This window comes from Anolis carolinensis, chromosome 4 (assembly GCF_035594765.1).
Source record: "Anolis carolinensis isolate JA03-04 chromosome 4, rAnoCar3.1.pri, whole genome shotgun sequence".
NCBI classification, from domain to species: Eukaryota; Metazoa; Chordata; class Lepidosauria; order Squamata; family Dactyloidae; genus Anolis; species Anolis carolinensis.
The window spans coordinates 145,091,729-145,119,132 of NC_085844.1; the positions used below are offsets into that span (position 1 = coordinate 145,091,729).

At 40.6% G+C, this 27,404-nt stretch overlaps 1 protein-coding gene and 1 long non-coding RNA gene across 2 annotated transcripts in view; both read left to right on the plus strand.

Moving 5' to 3' along the window:
- The window catches only part of LOC134298295 (uncharacterized), a 49,623-nt gene extending 22,777 nt beyond the window's left edge, over nucleotides 1-26,846 (plus strand). The window contains exon 2 of the long non-coding RNA XR_010005303.1: nucleotides 1-26,846. This exon is cut by the window's left edge and continues 15,911 nt beyond it. This is a non-coding gene — a long non-coding RNA (uncharacterized LOC134298295).
- olfm3 (olfactomedin 3) overlaps nucleotides 1-27,404 on the plus strand; it is a 207,481-nt gene that overhangs the window by 62,200 nt on the left and 117,877 nt on the right. The gene's annotated exons all lie outside the window — the stretch shown is intronic.

A 27,404-nucleotide genomic window follows, 5' to 3' on the forward strand; every position in this document is an offset into this window, starting at 1 on the left:
CCCAAACCTACCCAGCCAGGATAGCCAGTGACCATGCTGATTTGGGGGTTGTAGTTCAAAATATAATATTTCCAAATTGATTTGTTCCTGCTGTAGTGGTGAGATAGTAAAGGTAAAGGTTTCCCCTTGACACTGAGTCTAGTCATGTCCGACTCGGGGTGGTGCTAATCTCCATTTCTAAGTCAAAGAGCTGGTGTTGTCTGTAGACGCCTCCTAGATTATGTGACCAGCATGACTGCATGGAGCACTGTTACCTTCCCGCTGAAGTGGTACCTATTGATCTACTCACATTTGCATGTTTTCGAACTGCTAGGTTGGCAGAAGCTGGGGCTAACAACAGGAACTCACCCCGTCTTGTGGATCTGAACCACCAACCTTCCAGTCAGCAAATTCTGCAGCTTAGCTGTTTAACCCATGTGACACCATGACCCCTAGTGGTGAGATAGGAGAGGACAAAAAAAAAACCAAAAAGGGGGGCATGTGATTTCAACATGGAACCATATTGGGGATCACCCTTCTCTCTCTCTCTCTCTCTCTCTCTCCCTCTCCCTCTCTCTCTCTCATTTGCTTATTTGCCATATCCTTCCCTCTTCCTTCCTTTCTCTTGCTATGCTATGACCAACCCATTTGATTCTATTGTGCACAGAATTAGTTGAACTCATGCCTGGTCCTCAGGAGGCACTGATGAGATTGAAAGGTCTGACACACTGGGAGGTAAAAAGGGCATATCTATAAATCTTTCAGTAGTACTTGAAAGAGTAGCTAAAAAGAGTAGCCAATCCTTCTTTTTTTATCTTTCCTTGTCAAAATATTGAACATATCACTGAACATATACTTTAGTATGTCCTAGGAGTATAGAAACATGACAGTTTAAAAGAGCATGGTTGAATGCCAAGAATGATTTGTTGCCCTTATGATTAATTTGTGTCTTGGTGTCTGTGTGTGCATGTGTAATTTAGTATGATTTAGTGGTCAGTTTTTAAAAGAAAAGTCATTGCTCATTTGTTTACATTCATTAATCTTACTTAAGTTGAAATCTGTCCTGAGTCATTTGTGGGTCTGCTCTGATACTATAAAACATGACTTATTTAATCCTTGCTTGAGCCCTCTGCATTCATCTGCATTTCTTGACTCCCTGGTGTCACTGAAATAATGTACCATGTGGAGCAGTTTAATTTGTAAACATCAAGGAATCTGTGGCAAGTGTTGCATATGGAGCCAACAACTTTAGTAATTGGGAAGAAATGCCACTGAGAACACAGCAGAAAGTAGATACAACTAGTGGATCTTTCTCTACAGGAAGTATTTTGCTAGGGCATCCTCCAGCATTTCCTAGATGAGAACTGAGAACTCAGTTTGCATATATATACTACAGAAGTATTACAGTTTGACATCACATAAACTATCATGGTTTCGTGCTATAGGATTTTGGAATTTGTAGTTTTGTGAGATATTCACTCTTCTCTGTCAGAGAGTTCTGGTGCCACAACAATCTGCAAATACCAAGATTCAATAGGATGGAGCCATAGTGGGAAACTGCTATTATTCTACAGTGTAGATCAGGCATGGGCAAACTTTGGCCTTCCAGGTGTTTTGGACTTCAGCTCCCACAACTCAAACAATTCCTAACAGCTGGTATCTCAGTTTGCACCAATAGGGGTAATCTGAGGAGGAATGGTGAAAAGAAGAAGTAGGTGAGAGAAATTGAAAACAGCTGAAACAATGAGACAGTTGAGGATTAAACTGGACTATCCCTGGAAGGTAAGTTAGGTCCTTCTTGAAGTGGTAATTACAAAAATATACAATAAATGTGTTTGCTATGTAAGGCTTTGTTGGTCTAAAGAAGGCACGCACCTGCCTGAACATATGCCACTCCTGTTCAAAGTAGACTTTTCGACACAGATTCATGTTCCCTTTGCGCAATTACCAAGTAACTCCCATACTCCCGTTGTCCTTTCTTACTACTGCATGTTGAGATAAAAAGACATATGTTCAGGCCTATAGCATTATCTTTTGACCTAGAGTGGAAAGAAAGAAGAATGGCTCTTTGCTAACAGGTTCAGATCTATGTAACCTCCCATGTTCTGCCTCTGAAGACTCTCGCATAACAATTATCAAACTGCAGCCTCAAGACTAACTCCACCTACCCATAGGATCATAGGAAGCTGCCTTATACAAAATCAGTCCTCAGTCCACATAGCCAAGTAATATCATCTTTGACAATGATCCTTATCTTTGGAGTTTCCATACAAGATTTTCCCTAAAGTTCTATAGTATGACTTGAAGTCGCCTACCCAAGTGAAAAGTCAGACCAAACCTCAATTAACTTAAAAAATCAGATGAGCTTGGGTATGTTCAAGATTATTCATATTGGGCATGCACACTATCAGGGTGAGAAGGAATATAATTTTTTTTTCCTTTTGATGCTGGCCCTTGCTCCTCCAGAAAAAAATATGCCTTGGTTTTTCTGAGTGTCATGCACAAGAATAATTCTTTAGATTTAGCAATCCTTCACCTCATTGAAATCTCCAGCGGTGCAGAAGTTACTTAGTGCCCAGTGTCTTCTGGAATCCTAATTAGGATCAAGAATTGATCCAGCATGTATGCAACAGTTTCAGAACCTTTCACCAATCCACTAATTTTTTGGAATTTTTTTTTTTTTACCATAACATTTTTTAATTTAAAAAACTGCAAGAGGGGTTCTGGGAACTGAAGTCCCAAGTGGAATGGAAACAGTCAACCAGGCCTCTGATTGGCTTAGAAAGAAAGTTAAAAACACACAGAGAGAAAAATCACAACTCTCATCATGCTCCGAGAGGGAGCACGGGGCTCCTCAATGCTTGCACCACACAAAGCGAGTTCCCATTTGCCGCAACCGGGGAGGGGCTTCAGGAAGGGATGGAGGAGTCTGCCGAGGAAGAAAGTAAAGGAGAAGGAGCAGCTTTCCTGATTTGCAAGGCTGCTCTACCCACACGCCACCACCTCGAGTAGAGTGCCACTCAGCCTCATTGATCCCCAATTAGCAAAAAAGATCCAGTTGCTGTGATCTGTACCGGCTAATGCTTCAGCTGCCCCACTCCAGGCTTGATTTCATGGATTTGGCAACTGAATCCACCGAGCCACCCGAATCCGGTACACAAAAACAAAATCATGCACACCCCTATTAAAAACTGCACAGACCTTGAGCGGGACATGTTATGTCAATGGCAGTCAGCTGAGATACTGAAGTTCTGATAGAATACATAAGATTTGAATGGATTTATACAATTTTATTGAATAGTTACAATGAATTTTGATTGACAAGTTGAAATGAGAAACGATAGCTGGCTGTTCAAAAGCCCAGCTTTCTTTCCTATTTCTATTCATGTCTTACCTATATTTTTGATATCCATGAATTAGACAATAGGGTTTTCACAAGCTTTCTTCCTTCACCTTATGCTTTTTTCATATGGGATGAGATAGATACAATTTTTCCCTATACAAAACAAAGAAGCCATTCTGTTAGTGACATGAGACTAGAAGATGTTTTCCCCCTCATTAAGAGAAACTGTTTATGCTCTTAAGGGCTCAGAAAATCTCAATTATGCTTAATTTCCCCACTAAAGTGTGTGTTAGAGAGAGGGAAAAAAATCTAAAGCTGTCCCCAAAGTTTGATCAAACAATGCACATTCTTTGGGGGCATTTAAAAAGTATTTTTCAAAAAGCCTTATCCATTTCCCTAGAAAACCTAATTGCACAACATCAACACAAATGTATACATTTTCTTTTTCAGTGTTAGCACCAGCCAATATGCATGTCCTAGCAAAATGGAAGATATATTATTTCTGACCATAATAATAATAATAATAATAATAATAATAATAATAATAATAATAATAATAATAATAAAAACTTTATTTATACCCCGCCACCATCTCCCCGCGGGGACTCGGGGCGGCTTACATGGGGCAGAGGCCCAAACAACATAGGACAAAACATAGGCGACATAATACAAATCACACAATAAATCAGTTAAAACAAAAATACAGGATAAAAAATTGCATTTAAAACACATTTAAAATGGTAAAATCGTAATAAATACAGGATAATTAAAAACCCTCTGGGGCTGATTAATTAATGACTGTATCGCCAAAGGCCTGTCGAAACATCCAAGTCTTCAGTTGTTTCCTGAAGAAAGGTAGAGAGGGAGCCAACCTAATCTCCCTGGGGAGGGAGTTCCACAGTTGGGGAGCCACAGCCGAGAAGGCCCTCTCTCGTCCCCACCAAACGCAGTTGTGAGGCGGGTGGAAGTGAGAGAAGGGCCTCCCCGGAGGATCTCAGCGATCGGGTGGGTTCATAGGGGACGACGCGGTCACGAAGATAGGTCACCATCAGCTCTTAGCTTTCCTCTTCCAACACAAGATAACTAGATGGATTGAGACCCCTTTTTCTGATCCTTGTTTCCCTTCCTTCAATAAAAAAATGTCCTTTATCTTTCCTGTAGTCAAGTTTAGTCTAAATTAAAATTGGTTGTTAATTAAAGGTGAAGATTCAGATGCCTTCTTTGCCATTCCATTCAACTGGTTTAACTGCGTACAGATATAATAATGTTTAAAACTGTTCCAACATTACAGTGCTCTACATATCTCCTCTGACATACGTGAGCAGGCACAGGATTCAATTTTAGATTTCTAAGCCTGCAAACATAACAAGTATTTCAGAATTCTTACTGTAAACTGTGAATAATATTATCTTTCTCTTTTGGTTTGATAAATATTCTGTTTGATACATGGTCTCGCAGTCTGCCTTCATTTTCCTTGTTTTGTGTGTTATTTTCAAACTTATATTTGCTACCTTGGAGGGGCCCATTGGGGTTGAAAAATAGAATATTAATATTTGAAATATTTTAACTCAGTTGTAAAGGATTGCCCCCTGTCTAACCTAACTTTGGTAGAAAGCGGAATTGTACAAGACTGAATACTGGCTAGACCCAGGAGACAGATCGATATCTTTTGACCAAAATGAGAATGAAAATATATAGGAGAGAAAATAATCTTACTTGTCATCAATGTTAAAAGGTGGAAGAAATGCAGAAATAGCTCTTAATTGATTGTCAATACCACTCAGGAAAAATCAAATTGCTTTAATAGCCGAGAGCAGGATAGTCTCTGAATGAATTACATTTCCCACACAAGCATTAAAAAACCCATGCATTTAAGAGAAACTGGCATTACTTTCAATCTACCATGCTTGACACAGAGTAATCTTTAGGATGTGCACTTTTGACAAACATTTGAGGAGATTTTCAACAGTTTAGAGCCAGAAACCACACAAAATGTGCGTATAATTCAACCTGTACATAGATGATGACAAAATTTCCCAAAGCAAAAGAAAGCAAAATAAATCTTTGGCTGGTAGGTAATTTTTAAGAAGTATGACTATAGTCAGCCATAAAGTAAGTCATATTAGGATGATGTTGCAGGAGCCAGAGTATTGTCCTACCATTTCTCACTCTTTGGATGGCGTTGGCATCTAATTTTGGCCATTCTTCATAAAAGTAGCCTCCAAAGCACTGAGTTAAATCAGCCAATATTAGAGCATCACATCACAGGCAGAAAGGAGCAAACAAAATATGCTCTGATGACTATACATACATACTATACATACAGGCCCACAACCAGCAGGTGGTGATAAACTGTTCTTTTATCTCTGATATCTTTTGGTCTGCTATGTGTGCTTTCAGTTCAGAGAAGTACACTTTGGAGCAGGAAGTGCCTTGCTGACATACAGTGATTTCTTTATTTTAGAAAGCATTTACAGTAGAGTGCTCCAAGTGTTCACAGGGAAGGGGTGGGAATAAGGCAGGTTTCCACAAAATTGCTGAACTGCAACTCCCAGAATTTCTCAGAATACTCTTTATAGGTTAGTCCTCCTGAGGGCTACAATCCAACAACATTTGGAGGACTTCCCATCTAATTGCACCACATGACAAAGAACGAAGACAACAGATTTCCTCCAGAGATGAGGGACCCATTGGGACAGCTCATCTAGCCTGGGCATGTTGAGGTGAGGCCCCTCTCCTCATCCAAAAGTCTCCTCCCTCCAAGATGTTAGGGAGTAGCACAATGTGTCACGTTCTTGAGAAACGACACTGAAATTGATCCCTCCTCTCCTTCCCCATCCAAGAAGTCTGCTTTGCCCTTTCCTTTTATTCTAAACAAAGAACTCCCTATACGTATCTTGTCATGATAGAAGGCAAGATGGCAAATTGTTGGCAGATAAATTTCGGAACACAGTGGTCCATAAATCGAGCCTCAGACAGGCGTTTGTCAGTCAATGCCACTCATTACCTTTTTCCCTAACAGGGTGAGATGTGGTGAGTGAAGCCATCTGGGCAGTCAGTTGACTTTGTTCCTTCCTTCACATTTCTAATCAGATAAAGTTGAGGGAGGGGCAAAATGGATTCAGCTAGCACCTTGTGAGTCCATTTTTCTCCTTTCTCAACTTCCATGACTGGAAAATGTGAGGAAGGAGCAAAGCCAGCCACCTGAGTGTCCAGATAGTTTCATAATCCTGATGTGAAATTATTGAAAAATAAGAGTTGATTGGCACTAACTGAAAAAAACCTGACTGAGGCTCCATTTGTGTTCCCAAATTAACATGCCAATAACCTGCCATCTGGCCTTCTACCCTGACAAATTAAGTACAGAGAATCTTCTAGGGCTGGGTTGGGAAGATGGGACTGCCAGTATTTGAAGGCAATGCTGTCATCTTACCTTTAAGGGTCCAGCAATATAATATCATAGAATCATCGAGTCAGAAGAGCCTCATGGGCCATCCAGTCCAACCCCCTGCCAAGAAGCAGGAAAATTGCATTCAAAGCACCCCCGACAGATGGCCATCCAGCCTCTGCTTAAAAGCCTCCAAAGAAGGAGCCTCCACCACACTCTGAGGCAGAAAGTTCCACAGCTGAACAGCCCTCACAGTGAGGAAGTTCTTCCTTATGTTCAGGTGGAATCTCTTTTCCTGTAGTTTGAAGCCGTTATTCCGCATTCAAGTCTCCAAGGCAGCAGAAAACAAGCTTGCTCCCTCCTCCCTATGACTTCCCCTCACATATTTATACATGGTCATCATGTCTCCTCTCAGCCTTCTCTTCTGCAGGCTAAACATGCCCAGTTCTTTAAGCCACTCCTCAAAGGCCTTGTTCTCCAGACCCTTGATCATTTTAGTCGACCTCCTCTGGATACATTCCAGCTTGTCGACAACTCCCTTCAATTGTGGTGCCCAGAATTGGACACAGTATTCCAGGTGTGGTCTGACCAAGGCGGAATAGAGAGGTAGCAGGACTTCTCTGGATCTAGACACTAGACTCCTATTTATGCAGGCCAAAATCCCATTGGCTTTTTTAGCCACTGCATCACATTGCATCACTCCCCCCCCCCCCCCCGTTATCTGCTCTCAGACTGCCTCCCTCCCTTCCAGTCCTCCCACCTGCTCCATCCTGTAGCCCACACCAAAAAAGGTGCCCATGATTGCTCTATCCTGTATGGTATGAATGCTGTATCCTAGCACCATTAACATATTCCCCTTGTTGGCATGCATCTCCCTTCATACAAAAATTTTCAGCTATTGATTGTAGCAGAGGATTGTCTTAAGTAAGCTAGCATTTCCTTCGTGCAAAGTGGCAGCGAGACAGTTCCTTGCTTTCATCCTACCCCTGAAAGGACTGCCATCACTGGTGACCCCTCCCCCCCCCTATTGTCCTATTTATTATCCTGACCCCAAGATGCTAACCCAATACTTGGGAAATCTGTTTAGATTCTGCTGGTCAATCCTCAGACTTACAATGTGGCAATTCATTGTGCTGCAAATGAGTCCCAGTATAAAGAGGTGACCTATGGGATAAGCAGTCCTCCCTCTCTCTCTATCCAGGAATGCTGACAGCTTATACTTTCATTCATACAACTAGGCTGTTCAATGGTCAGTCACTAGAGGCCTGCACCCTGCAAGGCAACTATGAATGAGATGGGATATGAAGGATATTTGTGCACCTAAAAAGAGAGGCAATGTATAAAGCAATTGAAAATCAAAAATCATGAATAATGGTTAATGAGTCCCAAAAGCTGCACTGGGTACAATAGGCTGATTCTACCATGAATAAAACAAATGTAGTAAATACTGAAAAAGATACCTTGAAGTTACTGGTGAGGGATCTGCAGGGTTATTTTGCAAAAAGTCCATTTCTATAAACCCGGTGGCTTTTTAAGCTGCTCCTTACATTTGAAGGAGGCTTTGGTCTTTTTTCATCACTCAGCAGCTAGCCAATTTTGAAAGCACTTTACAGTTGGAAAGAATCTGAGGGATTTACATGCTTGAACACATTCTATTAATTCTAATGTATTCCTGAATTTGTAAAAGCTGGCGGGGGATGGAGAAGGGGAGAGGGAGCCACATCAAGAGAAAGTGGCATCATAATAGGTGACTCCATATGGTGCACGAAATGTTTTTTCCTGTCCTAATTTGATTAATGAAATGCAGTTGAATCGCAGCAGGATTTCCTTGACAGTTGTTGATTGCACAGAAAACTGTTTTTTGCTGTCATTCATATTTAAATTGTATTGTGCCTCTGTGATACTAACCCTGTACCAGGATATGCATAGGGTACCTAATTTAATTCACACTTAAAAGGAGCCTTTCAAAAAGTATCAGCGGATACAAGCACCGTTCTTGGCAACTCCTGTATCATGCAAGTTGAGGAAGAGAAAAATATCAGAATTATCAGATGAGTAATTCGATTCCCCAGATCATTTAGAAAAAGAAGAAGAAGCTTTCAGCAGGCACAGCAAGCGCGGACCAATTGCCCATTGGACAAGAAAACAAAATAGTGTTTTAATGGGGGTGTGAAACAACTGGGAACCATTGGAATGGTGTAGAGATGAAGATGTAAATTATGATATATTCCACAAGCCAGCTGCATGATGCTGCTGGGTTTGTCATGCTTTATTTAGTTAGTGTATTTATGAACTAGTTCTAAGGGAACAGGAGCACCATTCGAAGCACAATAACAAAGCAACTGAAAAACAGGATAATATAAAACCACAGGAAGAATATACCCAGACAAAATACAAAATTGAAACAATCCTCATGAGCTAAAACCAATCCCAGAAGCTTAAGTAATAAATTTAAAATACTGTACATATTTAAAATGGGAATGCAAAAACAATTTAAAAAGTCTTGATCAGACCCTTAAAAATAACTATGTGGGAACCATGCAACTTTTTCTGGGGAGACCTTTCTGAAGTTGTATACCAACTTGAATCTGATTCTAGGAGAAACATGTTGTATATAATATAAATTAATTAAATAAGATGACAGGCCACCTCTGAGAGAGCCATTGATAAAAATTAGACTATGGAAACATAACAACCTTTAAGCAGAAGAACCCAGATGGGTCGTAATATCTTAGCTGGGCCTATTCATAATGATGACTGAAAGCCACTAATTTATATATCCCCAAATGCCTAAAACAGGAAGTAGGCACAAAAAGAGATTTTTCAAACAGAACATATTTTCTGTCCTCACGGGAAGAAGACCACTGGTTTCCAAGTGGAGAGTTTCATAATAACTTGCTACATTACCATGACTACCAACTGGTCTGACCCTTGAGATCGATCATAATACACAATTATAGAACTATGTTACACTTTAACTACGATAACTATACCCATTCTAATCCTGAGGTTTGTTGTTTTATGAGGCACTAGAGCTTCCTGGCATAGAATTCTAAATAGCCTTGAATGAACTGCAAATCCTATGACAGTTAAAGTGGAATCATAGTGCTTTGAAAGTGTAGTATAAACGAGGCCCCTGCCATGTGATCCAGCATAAGTGTAAATAAATTCTCTGTTGTATTGTACTTTGCTTTGGTTAGCCCTCCTGGACACCTGGATATCAATAAACAGGAAGATGTCTAGATATTGTCTAGGGCAACCAAGACAGTAAAGGGTGTTGAATGTATTTAGCCTGAAGACTAGAACGGCAATATGAAAGCCATCTTAAGATATGTGAGGGTATAATAAGCTTTTTCCCTCTATTCCAGAGAATAGGACCCAAACCAATGAGTTGAAATTATAAGAAAATATAAGAAAGGAGCTCCTGATCGAACAAAAAAAATTGTCTGTTAACCAAAGGACAACAAAAGGTAGAGTCAAGCCTAGGACTTCATCAGAAGAGTGTAGGGCTCCATTTCCATGCACTGCAGAAACTGAGCCCAATGGGAGTTCCATGGGAGCCATCCAGTGAGGCTCCCTAGGGCTCTGTTTCCACAGTGCATGGAAATGAAGCCCTACACCCATCTTCAGGAGTCTGATGTTACCTGATTCTGAATGTCCGTAAGACAGGCGAAAGCAGGGAAAAGACGGGTAAGGATGTGGGATGGCTGGCTATCCCCAAGATAAGGAAAGACCAGAGAGAACGGAGTAAGATAGTCCCTCTGCTTTCCACCGCTTTCTCCCGCTCCATCTGATGAAATTCTTAGTCTCCTTTGGAAGGGTGTTCCAGATCTTAGAAGCAGCTGCCAAAAAGCTCTCTTCTCTCAATAACCCTCTTTGAGGTTATAAACACTCATGAATTGTTCTAAAGTGAGCAGATTAAAATATACATACCTAGACTTGGTATGTGTTTTAGTATAAGAGTGAGACCAATTACAGAAATGGTGAGTTTGGAAGGGAAATTTGCAGGGAAAGTCCGGCGCCATCTTTGAGGTAACTGAGGACACTCTCATGAAATGTGCACTGACTACTAGAAACAGCCTCCAGCTGTCTCAGTCTCCCATTTAAGGGAAAGGCACACATTCTAGTTAGCTTGGCAGCCTGCTTTACTGCTCTCTGAAATAAATACAGAGATATATGAAGCTATTCTGAAGGTAGTTTTAGGACTTCGTCACAATAATAATAGATTACATCAATTGTCTTCATTTGATTTTGGAAGCAATCTGTTACTGTTACTGATTTGTGTTTTGATTTATCTTATTTTTAATTTGGATCTGCAAGGGAGAAGAGGAAGGGAGGAAGAGAGAGCAAAAGAAAAAATAAATGTGTGTGCATGGATGTGCACTCACACACACACACACTTTCTTACTAAAGAACAGCCTTGAGGAAGCGATATGAAATTTGTCACCTGCTCATCAGCATTTGATGTGAGATGTTTTGCCACGGGGGTATTTGTTGTCTTCCAATACTGTATACTGGCTTGCCAGAAAGCAGTTTTTTCTTGCCTCATCTCCCTTTAAGCAAATTGTAATGCCTAAGAAAATAAATATTTTCTTAGTGGCACAGCAGATTAAACTACTGAGCTGCTGTACTTGCTGACTGAAAGGTCAGTGGTTCGAATCCAGGAAACAGGGTTAGCTCCTGCCAGGGCCGTAGCTAGAAAAAAATCTTGCAAGGGGGGGGGGGGGTTGAAAATTTCGGGGAGGGGGGTTGAACCCCTCCCCCCCCCTACATGCCTATCAATATCTGCTTGAGATAGTGCCTGCAAGGATTTTAATTTTTTGCGTCTCATAGACGTAGCATGGGGATTTGGTTAACGAGTTAAAATTCATGAGTAAACCAGGTTTTTTTAAAAATCTGAAAAATTTCGGAGGGGGGGGGGGTTCTCAACCTGTGGGTCCCCAGATGTTTTGGCCTTCAACTCCCAGAAATCCTAACAGCTGGTAAACTGGCTGGGATTACTGGGAGTGGTAGGCCAAAATACCTGGGGGCCCATAGGTTGAGAACACTGCTCTAGACCTAGGGTTTCTGTAAAGCCGAAGAATGATGGCATTCTCAGAATGCAGGAGCTTTCTGTGGTTTCACTATTATGGATTGAGCTTTTCTTGATCAGATTTAGATTTTTGGGGGCTTCAGAACCTCTTGTAGGAGAGAGGGACTCATTAAGATGATCTGCTGCAGAGGAACTATGGAACGGGTTGCATACTTGATGGTTCTTGGAAAGTTTCCTGCTGCCTCAGAAGGTGATCCTGTCAAAGCTCTAGTTCATGTCTGGAGTGGAGAAAGGATTGTAGTGGACACAATTATTCCTAAATTGCTTCTTAGAAAACTACCCTACTAGGCTTTCTAAGAAGCTGGTAGCAAAGAAACAAATGAGATAGATGCTAGAATGACAGTGGCAGAAAATCAGAGTGAGTTCAACTGAAAACAAGTTCAAATTTATCTGAAGGCCTATAGTAGTGCAAAAAAGCTCACTTTTCTAGTTGTTGCAGCTACACAGAAGGATTCAAGAGAGCTGTTTCAAGTAGTCTGTGTTACAATTTGGCCCAAAAGAGAATTTTATCCATTCAGCAACCTTCTGTGAGAATGCATCTACAACTTCACAGGTGAAACCACTTAGATTAACTTTGTCTTGAATTCCAGAGTTGATATGGGTCCAGTGGGTTTAACCTTGGTCTTTGTTCAGTCAGTGTTGATTGACACTTTTCAATTATGCATCTCAAGAATGTGAAAAGGATGCTTTGAAAATTGAGCGTTTTCACTTGTATACCAGACCCTTGCTCATTCTAGCCAGAGGGGAACTGGTTAAGTAAGTAAAGAAACAAAGCAGGATACCAAACTGTCTTTAACAAAGCAGGATCCCAAACTGTCTCATGGAGGTAGTGGTAAGGCTGCTTTTGAAAACAAATACTACCCTGGATCCTGCTTTATTGGATAACTGCAAGCCAGTTTCAAACAATCCATTTTTGGGTGTGGATTTCAAGAATTGTGTAGCAGGTTAAGAACTGGTTGACTTTTTTTCTCCTCCCATTAGCAAGTCAAAACATAGTTATGTTCTCAGGATTTTAAAAATGGACTGTGATAGGGTTTTAATACTGTGTAGTTCTGTTTGACAGTTTGTATAAAGATTTTAATGACTTTGAATGTTTTTTTTTAATAATGACTTTGAATGTTTTGAACATTCAGTGTTTTAATGTTATAAATTGTGTGGTGGGTTTTTAAATAACTTTTGTTAATGACAGTTTTGATCTGCATTTTTTTCTAAAATATGTTGTTAGCCACCCTGCGCCCCATTATTGGGAGAAAAGTGGGAATGGAAAGAATAAAATAAATAAATTATAAATTAGATAGTTTAGAACTTACTTGGAGACATTGCTTTTTGTCTTCGTTTAGTCATTCATTTTGCTTGCCCCATCCTCCTTCTGGGAGAAAAACGAGACATGTGATGACTGCTCTGATCCTACTCCCCCAATCTTTGGGCTGGCCTCTCAGCATTATGCCAGGAGGAGGGCAAGACAGGCGATGGCCAAGAGCTCTCCGGAGGGCTCTCAGCCGCTCCGTGCCTTCCTCCGACCGTCCTCTTGGCATAAGGACACAGCCGTACCATTCTTATGCAAGGAGGAAGGTGAGACATGAGGTGGCTGAGAGTGCTCCAGAGGTCTCTCAACTGCTGCATGGCTTCCTCCCCCATCCTTTCTGCATAAGGATGAGGCGAGCCACCGTTTCTTTATGCTGAGAGGACAGGGAAAATGAGAAGGGCCTGAGGTAATCATCCAATAGGTTGCGTCTGGCCTCTGGGCCTTAGTTTGCCCATGCCTGATGTAGGGGGTGTTTTGAATGGATTGGGAGGAGCCAGCCTTCTGTGGTGTGATGAGTCAAAGCACAGCATTTTCAAATCATAAGAATCCTAATAATCAGGTATGATGAGGAGAGTATGCATCTTGTTTCAAGACAGTATGCATCTAGTCCTCTATATGGGATGCATACTGATATAAATGGATTACGTATATCCTAATGTGATAAGATCCTTTGAGCCAAATGCCATCCCTCCACCAAACCTACCTCTAAAGTTGTCATGAAGATATAATGGGAAGGGCGAAGAGAACTCTAAGCTCCTTAGAGGAAGGATAAAAATGTAATGTAATCTAATAAAAGTGCTTCTAATTTACCTGTTTGACTGTGACTTTTATTGGCTATACACCAAGATCCTAAATCAGTTTGCTATTGACTCCTGTCTTATTTCAAAGCCTGGAAACATCCACAAGTCAGCAGATTGGTTAGCAATTAAGTAAGCTTGTTTCAAGTCATTAAAAAGTTCTCCACAAACAATTAAGATGTCTGGGTGGGGAACACAGTATTTATCCTAAAATCATTGCATGAAGAATCAGTTCTGCAGTCCAAAAGATCTATTCTGATTTTTGCCATGCTCTGACTCACTACCTTTCTGCAAAATCAAAAGCTTTTTGCCATCCTTAGGGCTCACCTCTTTCAAAAGTACATTAACAATGAAAAGTATTTTCCCCTCAAAATGTCTTTTTCTATATGAAATGAGCCCGACAATAAATTTAGTAATAGACTTCAGTTCCTATTTTATGTAATCAAAATCCATGTTCAGAATTTGCCATGGGCAATGTGCTGTTTGATCTTGGTAGGATTCAGTCATCATCAGAGCTAGTACTTGTTCTCTTATTGGAAAGGTAATTGAGTTGGCCTGTATAATATTGAACACTTCCACATCTGCATTACTGCCATTTGCAATGTACTCCTTTCCAACACTTTTGAGAATTGTTTTTTGGAGGGATGTTGCTTCTGTAATAGAAACTCCAGTTATAGAGTTATTTTGGTATCCTTGACAAAGCTAGATGCCTATACTCTGTCATATCTCTTGATTGATAAGAAGGAATGTGTGTATACATACAGATTGAGCATCTCTTATCAGGAATTCCAAAATCCCAAACTATCCACATGAGTGGCTAAATAAGTGACATCTTTGCTTTCTGATGGTTCAGTATGCACACAAGGTAACTATTTTTCATAATTTTAATTCACCACAAAAATATTGTAAATATCGTATAAAATTATATTCAGGATATGTATATAAGGTGGGTATAAAACATGAATGAATGTTGTGTTTAGATCTGGGTCTCCTCTCCAATATATCTACATCTGCAAATACAGGGATTCCAAAATCCTAAAGAACCCAAAATATAAGACAATTCCAATCTCAGGCATTTCAGATAAAGCATACTCAACCTCAATGTATTTTCACATGTCTCTTTATTTCACAATTCATCTTCATCACTGAAGTGTATGTCGCATTTTGACTTGGCTTGATTTGAAAACACTCATCATCATCATCATCATCATTATCATCATCATCATTGGATATATTCAAAACCAAAGTCTGAAGTTAAGTGATTAACATAAAAGAAAAGCCCTGCTTGAAATAATAACATTAAAAACAAACCATCTATTAAAATGCACTATAGCTCCAAGATCATGAAACCTCAGTATCTGAAACTTGGTGTATATATTAAAGAGTTCCTGACTGCATACTATAGGGCCATATTAAGGACATTGCCATGCAAATAAAACTTCCGTCCTCCCCCAAGACATTGTCTTTCAGTCCCCACATTTCTAGCATTCCAGAGAAATCCTTGAAATCCTTGAAAATCATTAGTGGCCCAGACACTTATATTTGCTGTGTTCACATCCACACAGTAACTCTGTCTGTTTATTTTGTTTGGATGCCTAAATGCCGAATGTTTGGATGCCTAAATGCCAAAACTTTCATTTGGGGGAACCAGAATTTTAATTGGGAGTCAATACCTTGATTTTTTTTCCCTTCTGCAGCTACACCCTGCAGATGTACAATTATATGTATTGCTTTTTTATGGGTTGATTAATTTTAATTGTATAAAATCTACCTGTAGTCTGCACTACTATATTGAGTCACTGGATGGCAGACACTAGACTCCTCAGGGATGAGAGGTTTTTTCAGGAACATAAAAGCTTAAGGCTTGATCCAAATGCTTACCACTGGTTACAGGCAGGACTGAGATTGGACTTACATTTTGTTTTGTTTTTCCAGACCTGAAATGACACAGATTGTATTTTTGTGTAGTTCAGCAGCCTTGAGGACCTTTCCTTTTCCCCATTCCAATAGTATGTGCATATGTATGTGTGTATGTATGAGTATATACAAAGAAAGGAGGGAAGGAGAATATCCAATGCTGGCAGGAGAAGAAAAAAATGCTGTATGAGGACAGATGATGAAGTAGGGTAAAGTATGAGACTACAGAACTAGAAAGTACACCGACTATACTGTACCACTGACTTTTTACCTTGATTCCAGCAATTAGCTGGCCTAGAATCCCAACTTCTTTTGTCTAGAACACTGGTTTCTTAACCAGTGAGTCCCCAGGTGTTTTGGCCTACAACTCCCAGAAATCCCAGCCAGTTGATTAGCTGTTAGGATTTCTGGGAGCTGAAGGCCAAAACATCTGGGGCCCCACAAATTGAGAACCACTAGTCTAGAAATACCTAAAAGGTAAATATTTTCCCCTGACATTAAGTCTAGTCATTTCTGACTCTGGAGGTTGGTGCTCATCTCCATTTCTAAGCTGAAGAGCCGGTGTTGTCCGTAGACACCTTCAAGGCCTGCATGACTGCATGGAGTGCTGTTACCTTCCCTCCAAAGCGATACTTATTGATCTGCTCACATTTATACCTAGCCCTAAAGAAATTAAGGGTACATCTACACTATGGATTTAATGCAGTTTGATACCACTTTAACTGCCATGACTCAAAGTTATGGAATCATGGAAATTGTAGTTCTTTGGTAGAGGATCTTTAGAATTCTCTACCAAAGAGTGCTGATGCCTCACCAAATAACAACTTCCAGGATTCTATAGCATCAACCAATACAGTTTAAGTGGTGTCAAACTGCGTTAATTCTACAGTGTATATGCACCCTTTCTCCAACATTCAAGCCACTGTAGTCCATTATACAGTGTTTCAAAAAGACGGACCTGTGGATTAGAGGAAATTTTATGCACATATTGAAATGTACTATACATCCCTTTAAAATGGAATCATGTGTAAGTGTGTAAGTATTCATCTATATGAATTAACATACCCAAATTTTATAGAAACTAGCTACTCAGCAGGACATGGACAATGAAATCTTAAGGAGAGTGGGTCTTCATAGATGGAGAACTTCATGTCTCATGGCATATGATATAGTTTGTTTGAAACTGTCACTGCCCATTCTAAACATACAGAGTTGTCTGTCCTTCATATTTAACTCAATGGTTTTGGTTTTGTGTATAAATATAAATGAAGGTTTCTGTAGTCCATAGTGAGGGATCTTTCATCAGTGGAATGGGGGGGAAGTAGTAAATTAAACTGAAAGAATATAAAATCTAATTTCTCCTCGCATCTGCAAATCACCCCTTCCATATTAATAGAATCTGATTATTTAAACAGAAATAATCAGATTTCTCCTGAAATGATTCCCAAACGTTAATGGCTGCTCAAAGGGATTTGCATCACAGATGCATTTGATCCATTAGCTTAAAATTCAGGCAACATCTCTTAGGAAAGAAAGAAACAATGCACAGATGTGTCAGTCTGAGCTTTGTTGAAGCCTTCTGCAATAAGAGATGTACCATCTGCAAGAGAGAGGGGGGAAATTGCTTTGTGTGGGTGTACGAGCAAAGGGATCTCCCAATGGGAAAAGTTTGAACAGCCCTCCTTCAAAAGAAAAGTTTGTCCGCATTAAAACTTAACTGCTCTAACTTGGCAGTTCAGCTGTTATGCTGCCAGTTTCCTATTAGTTTTTCCACTTGTCAAGTTTAAAAATCTTCAAGGCTTATGAAAAATCCATAACCACAGGAAAAGCAAGGCACCAATGTATGCAATCTAATTTAGCTCTCTGCTTGTGGAATACTGAAGAATAGGTGACAGTACTTTTGAAATATTTTAAAAGCTGAGGACGTTATTTCTTTTTTGTGATTCTCTTTTAGTGTATCTTCCACCCTGACTACAAACTAGAGGTGATGGTAATTGTATCTTTCCATTTAATATGCAGGCTTTTAAAAAACCAAACAAATGCAATCACTTGCAGGCTGAATTACAGCCATTGCAACTGGTGGGGAGAGAATATGCTAACCTTTTTTTCACCTGCTCTGGTCTTAAGAACAAATTGTCCCTGGGGCCAAAAAACAAGTTTGATCGAGATTTACAGCAGAAGAACTAGAATGAACCAAATTAAAATGGAAAAGAATGTAATAATTTCAGTTATGAGTACTTTGTCTTTGGCTTCATCTATACCAGATATGGGCAAACTTTCTAACTTGGGTAGGCCAGGCCAAGGTGGACTGGGAGGGAGGGAGTTCTCCCCAAGCCCCCTCCCCTCCCTTTCCTCCCCTTCCTCTTCGCTTTTGGAGGCAGAAAGTGAAGGAAGGACAGGAAACATTTGGATCCCAAAAGGGCTGGTGTACAGGAGAGAAAACGTGTGTTCATTAGACCCCATATTGCCAATCCCTGATACAGAATCCTAGAGCTGGAAGAGACCTCCGAGGGCCATCCAGTCCAACCCCCTACCATGCAAGAAAGCACAATCAAAGCACTCCCAATAGATAGCCTCTGGAGAAAAGCCTCCAGAGAAGGAGACTCCACTACACTCCCAGGCAGCCTATGCCACTCTCCAACAGCTCTTACTCTCACAAAGTTCTTCCTAATCTTGTCAGTCACATCACTTTTCCTGCCATTGCTCCCTTGTGCCCTGGTCTCTAGAGCAGCAGAAAGTCAGTTTTCCCCCTCTTTCCTCCTCAACGGGAACCCTCTGAAATCTTGAAATACGGTTCTCATGTTCCCTCTCAACCATCTCTTCTCTCAGGTAAACATCCCCTAGGAGGAAGGAAAAAGAGAAGAAAGGGAGGGGAGGGAGGTAGGAATAGAAGGATGGATGGAAGGAAGGGGGGAAGATAATGGAGGGAGGGAAGAGAAAGGGAAGGAAAGTCAAAAGGGAGGGAGGGAGGGAGGGAGGGAAGGAAGGAGAAAGGGAGAGAGGGAAGGAGGGAGGAAATAGGGAAGGAATGAAGGATGAAAGGGTGGAAGGTGGAGGGAAGGAGGGAAGAATTAAGAGGGAGGTAAGGAAGAAAGGAAAGGATGGAAAAAGGAAGGAAAAAGAGAAGGAAGGAAGGAAGGTTAGGATGGTGAGATTAAGGAGGGCCTGAGAAAAGAGCCCAAGGGTTTGCCCATACCTGATCTATACTGTAGAATTAATGCAGTTTGACACCACTTTAACTGCCATGCTCAGTGCCATACAATCATGGGAGCTATAGTTTTACAAAAACTTTAGCCTTCTCTGCCCAGAAGTGTTGGACCATCACTAGGGACCTCATCCCATGAGCGGTGGGAAAGCAGGGGGGAAAAGGAGGGAACTGCCACCCCATGTTTTTACTGTATCAATGCCTGTCTTCCCCTTGCTTTTTCTAACTTTCTGCTATTTGGAGTCAAAAGACAGAGGAGCCAAATAGGAAGCAGGGAAAAATGGGGAAACATGGGAAAGAAAACTACGGACACTGATAGAAGGTAACAGAGCCTGACAGCTTCCTCCGGTGCCCCACAATTGCCTCAAGATTGCCCCCTCTTTCCCCCGCCTTACCTCTGCTCATATGATAAGGTCCTGAGCCTCTCATGTATGTATATGTATGTGTGTATATATGTACGTGCACACACACACACACACACATTCCTTCATTCATTCTTTGGTTACTTTTTTTTTTTGCAGGCCTGTATCTTTGGGGGGGGGGGGGTTGGTAAGTGTTCAACCCCTCTGAAATGTTTCAGGTTTTCAAAAAACCTGATTTACTCATAGTTTTTTTTTACTGGTTGACCAATTCATGAGTAAACCACGTTTTTTAAAACCTGAAACATTTCAGGGGAGGTTTGAACACTTAACAGCACACCCCCCCCCCCCCCCGGATACAGGCCTGCTTTTTTGTTCCCCCCCCCCAAGTTGTTTTCTCAAGTTCTATATTGAAATGAAATTTTGTAATATCACAGTGAAGCAAGATTCTAATTATGTTTGACTGTTGATAGACAATATAGAAAAGAAAAGCAGGCAAGCAAATGCCACAGAAATGTAATTTATTGGGTAAGAAAAATATTTATAAGCTCTTTTTATTTGAAATCACTTGTTTTGAATGAGGCCCTTTCACCACTTCATCTGCATACATGTGTTTCAAACTGATGTACATTCTTAATAAAGATTATCAGATTTATTGTTTTAAATGACCTGTTAATGGCCATAAAAATCTTCAACACATTGACAATTTAGCTGAGAACAATTTTTTTCTCTCTGAACAGTAAACTCATGAACAGTAAACATAACTGACTATGCTCTCAAAAACTTTGTTGGCAAATTGTGTCTTTGTTCATCACCACCATTGATTGTCCACAGATTGGAGTATTTTCTGCATCCAAAGAGAAGATGACCTGTTTGTAACACATAGGCATTAATCAAGGGCCCGGTTACCGTTTCAGCAATTAAATTTGTGTTTCTGTACTGTTTTGTACATTCAGGATGTAGGAAACTTTACATCCCCCTCCGGCATGGAAACATCAGTGAAATGAAAGTTAAGTAGAGATGGTAACCATTTGTTTGTCTGATTTTTGGCTTTCTGCTGCAGGCCTGGCAGGGCCTACAGCCGGGTACTGTGTGAGAGGCAATAGGCGCGTTCGGATTTAGGCCTGGAAGGTCCTGGCAGGGCCTAAATCTGAGTGCACTGACTGCCTATCACCTCTCGCTCGGCTGTAGGCCCTGCCAGGGCCTAAGATTGTGGCCCTTGGCACACTGGGATTTAGGCCCTGGCAGGGCCTACAACCGAGCACTGAGTGAGAGGTGATCAGTGCTTTGCGTGCTCGAATTTAGGCCCTGGCAGGTCCTACAGCCAAGCACCAAGTGCCAAGCACTGATAGGTGATCGGCACACCTGTATTTAAGCCCTGTCAGGGGCTCTCGATGCACACCTGTAGGCTGTAGGGTCTGCCAGGGCTTAAATCCGAACATGATGATCACCTCTCACTCAGTGTTCGACTGTATGCCCTGCCAGGACTTAAATCCCAGTGCACCGAGGGCCACAGATTTAGGCCCTGGCAGGTCCTGGCGCTTTTCCATCCAAAGTCCGAAAATATTTGGGGGGGTTGGACCTTGGATGGAAAAGCTCATTCAGAAATGCACCCATTTTCAGGAGAGGTGATTGAAAATGAAAATGGGGCCTTAAGAATGAAACAAATAGTGATTCCATACAAATGCACAAGACTATTAGGCACATATAGTATGCAACCTCCAAAAAAATTGTCTATGCTATAAAGATGGAAAAGCTGTGTAATGATATACAGTCAGTCCCTGAGTTACAAACATATGACTTACAAATGACTCCTAGTTAAGAACAGGAGGTGAGATAAATCTACCACTAGGAAGGGAAATTCACCCCTGAAAGAGTTATCATGGGGAAAAACTGCAAATCCCAGGATTGCACAGTATTGAGCCATGACAATGAAATTAGAAATGTCACATGCACGCACATACACACGCACATATATATGGCTGTAGTTACACTTAAAAATGTACTTGTTCTGACTTACATCAAATTCAACTTAAGAACAAACCTATAGAACCTATCTTGTTCGTAACTTGGGGCCTGCCTGTATAAACATAATTCACATGCTCAACACATGCCAGTATGGCACATATTTACCTTTTCCTTTGCATTTGTGCACACTTTGTTTTTATCCTTAGTGGCAAATTCATTGTTATGTAGAAGTTTACAAATGGTGGAAGGAAACTTTCAGAACTTAAAAATACTATCTGTTGGGTTGGTTGGCCATTGTGGTCTGCTCCAACTCTATGATTCTATGTTAGAAACATTGATTTACCATTGGTAGGAATGTTATTTCCCAGGAGGTGGGAAAATGGGTAACTTTGATCAGGGTTTTGGCACCTACCCAGTATTTACTCAAGCCTAATAGAATCTAATGCACACCTCAAGTTTCAAAACCCTGAAACCAAAAAAAGCATTTGCTGCCTAATGTAGTGTGCAGCAGCAAAAGGTGCACTTTTTGAAATTTGTCCATTACAGTTGCTGCCTGTTTAGAATTCGTTCTTTAAAAACAAAAGTGTTAAAACAACAAAGCTTTCAGCAATGGAAAATAAACCTTGGGGTATATGATATTTCCCCTTTCCTTTGCTTCCTGGGGGAGAACTTTGGACGGAACAAAAACACCCCATGAGGGATATGATTGTTTATCACTACATTTTGCCATTTGCAGAGACTTTTCCCTTAAAAGACAGCATTCTAGCACCACCCTCTTCTTCGTAAGGAATGTTGTTTGCTTAGAGACCCAGCAAGAACTGGTTGGGAGAAGTTACTGTGTTTTGTACAGGAAATCCCAGCGGTTGCCTTCCTTTTGGTTGTTTCTTTTGTTTCTTATTGGTTCTAGCCACTTTTGATAGTTATTTGTATTTCTATGCCTTCCTACATTTCAGAAAAGAAGATGAATTTCTGAAAGAGAGTGAGGGGAAAAAGTCTGGTGTAAAGCAAAAAAAATCCAACAAGCAGGCAATATGACAACACACATTCCAGTGCTAAGTGAAAATATTGGCATATGAATGGACTATTCCTGTATCATGTTGTCCATCCCAATCAAACCCAAGTGGTGCACTCTAGTCTTTAATTTTCTTGAAATAGAAATAGTGTGAGGATATACACAAAAAGTAAACAACACACTTGGTCTTTACATCATCCTAGTAATAATAGTAACAATTCCTAAGCATGAACACATTCAGATTCATGTGTACTTCAGGGAGTAGAAGAGATGTAGCTTGGTTTTGGATATTGTGGACCATTATGGCTTGCCATAAGACAATGTTCATTGTTTCAGAACTGGGAAAGTTTGGTTCTTTTTACTTTGCAGAAAGGAGAGCTGACTAATGGGGTAGCACAATATTGACTACTAATTTCATTAGCCCTGTTGAATCTGTGAATAAACTTTGGGGGTGGGGTGGGGGTGGAGATAAGAATACAAACCATTCAGCTGTGTTGCTGCACTCCAGAAGTAGAGAAGTTAACTGGACTAGCATTGAAATTTTTTTAATCACTGATAGCAAAATAGGGGTCCTCCACATCATCTGAGGGCACGATGCCAGTATAGAGGATTCGGGGCAGACTATGTGGCATTCACAGTGCTGATATGAACACCATCCAAAAGGCTTGAAAGGAATAACTGAAATAAGTACCACTGCTGTGCCCAGCACGTGCCATTTAATGTGGTTGCTTCATCTGCTTAATAGAAAGGACCAAATATATTGTGTGTGCCTTCAAGTCACCCGTTGATTTATGGTGACCCCTTAAATTTCATGGAGTTTCTTAGGCAAGGAAGGGTCAGAAGCAGTTGACTGAAATATAGTACATTTACCCACCAGTGTTATAGGATGGAGGCTATCATCTGCCAATCGTAGAAGTTGCTCCTGTAGAATTCTGGGAAATGTAGTTCAGTGTGGAGGCTTTGGAATTCTCAGCTAAAGAGGTCCTCAGCTTCTCTAAACTACATTTCCCAGAATTCTGCAGGAGCCTCCATTCTATTACGCTCCATAGCCTGCAGCACCCGGTATTCACTGGTAGTCTCCCATCCAACTACTAACCAGAGCTGACCTTGTTCAGCTGTGCCTTTAGGGCATTTAGGCTCTCCCTAGGATAACACAAATGAATACTGTACATTCTTGATTTCTTCAGTCATAAATTTTAAACAAACAGTCAAAATATCCCAATAGCCATACAGCCCGAAAAACTCACAGCAACCCCATCTAAACATCTTTCAAAGCCTAGAATGGTATTTTAATTGGGTAGTTTCACCTTCTTTTTATCTCTGAAGTTTAATGGGAACTTAGGGAGATTCTTCCTAACAGATATCTAAAACGGCATCTGGCAGTCCCTATGAGATGTTCTTTTTTCCTACGCCACTGGATTAGATGAGATGCCAAAATAAGATATGCAGGATTTGGGGGCTGATACATTTCTGTCTGCACGTTTTAATAGTGTCATGGCACATTGTTATTGTAAAACCTGAACTCGTGCTTGGATGCCCCATAAAAAGAGGTTTTGCTCTAGTAAACGACTTTAGTGCTTATCATATAACAATAATGGCTTTAACATTAAAGCTAAAAGCACACATTACAGATTGACTATAGCAAGCTGTGAACTCCATTATTTTCAATCAAATAAGGTTACAATCCATTTAAAGGCTCACTGCCTTTTGTGGTGAACTATCTGGAAAAAATGTAAGTTGTCCATAGATAATAATAGGACAAAGTTACCCTCATTTCAGTGGCCACATTCAGTTTAGTTCAAGTATAATATTTAGGCTGGCCCATGTTATTGTACTGACTGAGGGAGAGCATTTGTGATTCCATATTAACTCACCATTAAACAACTGATTGAATTTGGGCTAACCAATTGGACACCAGCCATAATCATGTATGGTAAGGGAGCTCAATACCAAAAAGACCAATCCAATGTGTTTTATTTTGGCACCTTTACCAGAAAAACCACATCAACTGTGGGTACAAAATGGCCAATGATATAGCTAGATAAAGGCAATCATAAAAGCCAAAACCCAAAACCAAAACCTCATACAGGTTGAACACCCATTTATCTGGAATTCCAAAATACCTTTTCCAGAAATTCCTTATCTGGAATTCCAAATGCAAAATATTTCAAATGTTGTTCAGGCACTTCTGTGGACAATTCCAGATTTTGAAGTATTTCAGATTTCAGAATTCCTGCTAAAGTATACCCAACCTGTATAATGTCTCATGAGAAGATATTTTTGCATAATAACTTTGTAACCCTTTAAAAAAAACAGAGAAAAGATTTGTTCTTCAAACTGTAGGATGACCTCAACAAATCATGCCTCCACAGAAAAAGAAAAACTTTGAAGAGCCCTAAGAGATCTAAGACATTTCTAAAAACTGCCCCCAGAAAAGCATGAAACACGTGGACACAGAGGCAATAGCAAACAGCCAATATAATGAGAATTCATGCTTCTTTAGACCAGTCAGGAAGACGTTAAAGCATTTTTTGGGGTGCCAAAAATCAAAGGATCATTACTTTAATGCGGTGCTGGGGCTTGAGTGCCTCGATGATGCCATGAGCTAAACCATGCAGGGCCACCCAAGACGGGAAGGTCATGGCAGAGAGGTCAGATTAAATACGATCCTTAGGGAAGGTAACGGCAACCCACCCCATATTCTTGCCATGAAAACTACATGGATCAGTACAACCAGAGAAATGTTGGTATACCATCGGAAGATAGGACTCCCAGGTCGGAAGATGGTCAAAATGCTACTGGGGAGGAACAGAGGACTGGTTCAACTAGCTCCAGATGTGATGATGCAGTTATCTCAAAGCTGGAAGGAAGGCTAACAGCCGACGGTGCTGGAGTTGAACGACGAATCCGATGTTCTAAAGATCAACACACTATAGGAACCTGGAATGTAAGATCTATGAGCCAGAGCAAACTGGACATGGTTACTGGTGAGATGTCAAGATTAAAGATAGACATTCTCGAAGTCAGTAAACTGAAATGGGCCATTTCACAAAAGATGACCACCAGATCTACTATTATGGACAAGAGGAACACCGAAGAAATTGAGTAGCCTTCATAGTTAATAATAAAGTTGGTAAAGCAGTGTTTGGATACAACCCAAAAAATGATAGAATGATCTCAATTTGAGTTCAAGGTAAGCTGTTTAACATCACAGTGATCCAAATATACGCCCCAACCACAGCTGCTAAAAAAGCAGAATTAGATCAGTTCTATGAGGGTCTGCAGCACCTACTGGATAACACACAAAAAGGGGACATTATTTTCATTACAGGAGATTGGAATGCTAAAGTGGGCAGTCAAATGATAACCGGGATCACAGGCAAGCATGGTCTGGGACAACAAAATGAAGCAGGACATAGGCTGATAGCATTTTGCCAGGAAAACTCACTGTGCATAACAAACACTCTCTTCCAACAACCTAAAAGACGGCTTAACACATGGACTTCACTGAAATTAGATTGACTACATCCTCTGCAGCCAAAGGTGGCGGACATCCATCCAGTCGGTGAAAACAAGACCTGGAGCTGACCGTAGTTCAGATCACGAACTTCTTATTGCACAATTTAGAATAAAACTAAAGAGAATGGGGAAAATACACAGACCAATTAGATATGACCTAACAAATATCCCTAGTGAATATGCAGTGGAGGTGAAGAATAGATTTCAGGGACTAGATTTAATAAGTAGAGTCCCAGAACTATGGACAGAAGTTCACAACATTGTTCAGGAGGTGGCAACAAAGTACATCCCAAAGAAAAAGAAAACCAGGAAGGCAAGATGGTTGTCTGCTGAGACACTGGAAGTAGCCCAAGAAAGAAGGAAGGTGAAAGGAAACAGTGATAGGGGGAGATATGCCCAATTAAATGCACAATTCCAGAGGTTAGCCAGAAGAGACAAGGAACTATTTTTAAACAAGCAATGCACGGAAGTGGAAGAAGACAACAGAATAGGAAGGACAAGAGACCTCTTCCAGAAAATCAGAAACATTGGAGGTAAATTTCAGGCAAAAATGGGCATGATCAAAAACAAAGACGGCAAGGACCTAACAGAAGCTGAAGAGATCAAGAATAGGTGGCAAGAATATACAGAAGATTTGTATAGGAAGAATAGTAATTTAGAGGATAGCTTTGATGGTGTGGTGAGTGAATTAGAACCAGACAGCCTGAGGAGTGAGGTTGAATGGGCCTTAAGAAGCATTTATTTATTTATTTATTTATTTATTACATCATTTCTACCCCGCCCTTCTCACCCCTCAGGGGACTCAGGGTGGCTTACAACATGAACATATACATCAAAACAATTTATATCACGTTTAAAAATCCATTTAAATTAAAAATTACATTAAGATTGAGAGCTTACATTTAAAAAACCCTACATAGTTATACATATAAATATACATTCAGGCGCATTTCAAGTGGGGGCAATCAGTGAGTCGCATTGCAAACAACAAGGCAGCAGGAGATGACGGGATCCCAGCTGAGCTGTTTAAAATCTTGGAAGATGATGATGTCAAGGTGATGCATGCCATATGCCAGCAAATATGGAAAACACAAGAATGGCCATCAGATTGTAAAAAATCAATTTACATCCCCATACCAAAAAAGGGAAATGCTAAAGAATGCTCAAACTTCCGTACAGCGGCACTTATTTCCCATGCCAGTAAGGTAATGCTCAAGATCCTGCAAGGCAGACTCCAGCAATACATGGAGCGAGAGTTGTCAGATGTACAAGCTGGGTTTAGAAAAGGCAGAGGAACAAGAGACCAAATTGCCAATATCCGCTGGATAATGGAGGAAGCCCGGGAGTTTCAGAAAAACATCTACTTCTGCTTTATTGACTATTCTAAAGCCTTCGACTGTGTGGATCATAATAAACTATGGCATGTTCTTGGTGGTATGGGGATACCAAGTCACCTTGTCTGTCTTCTGAGAAATCTGTATAAAGACCAAGTAGCCACAGTATAAACAGACCATGGAAC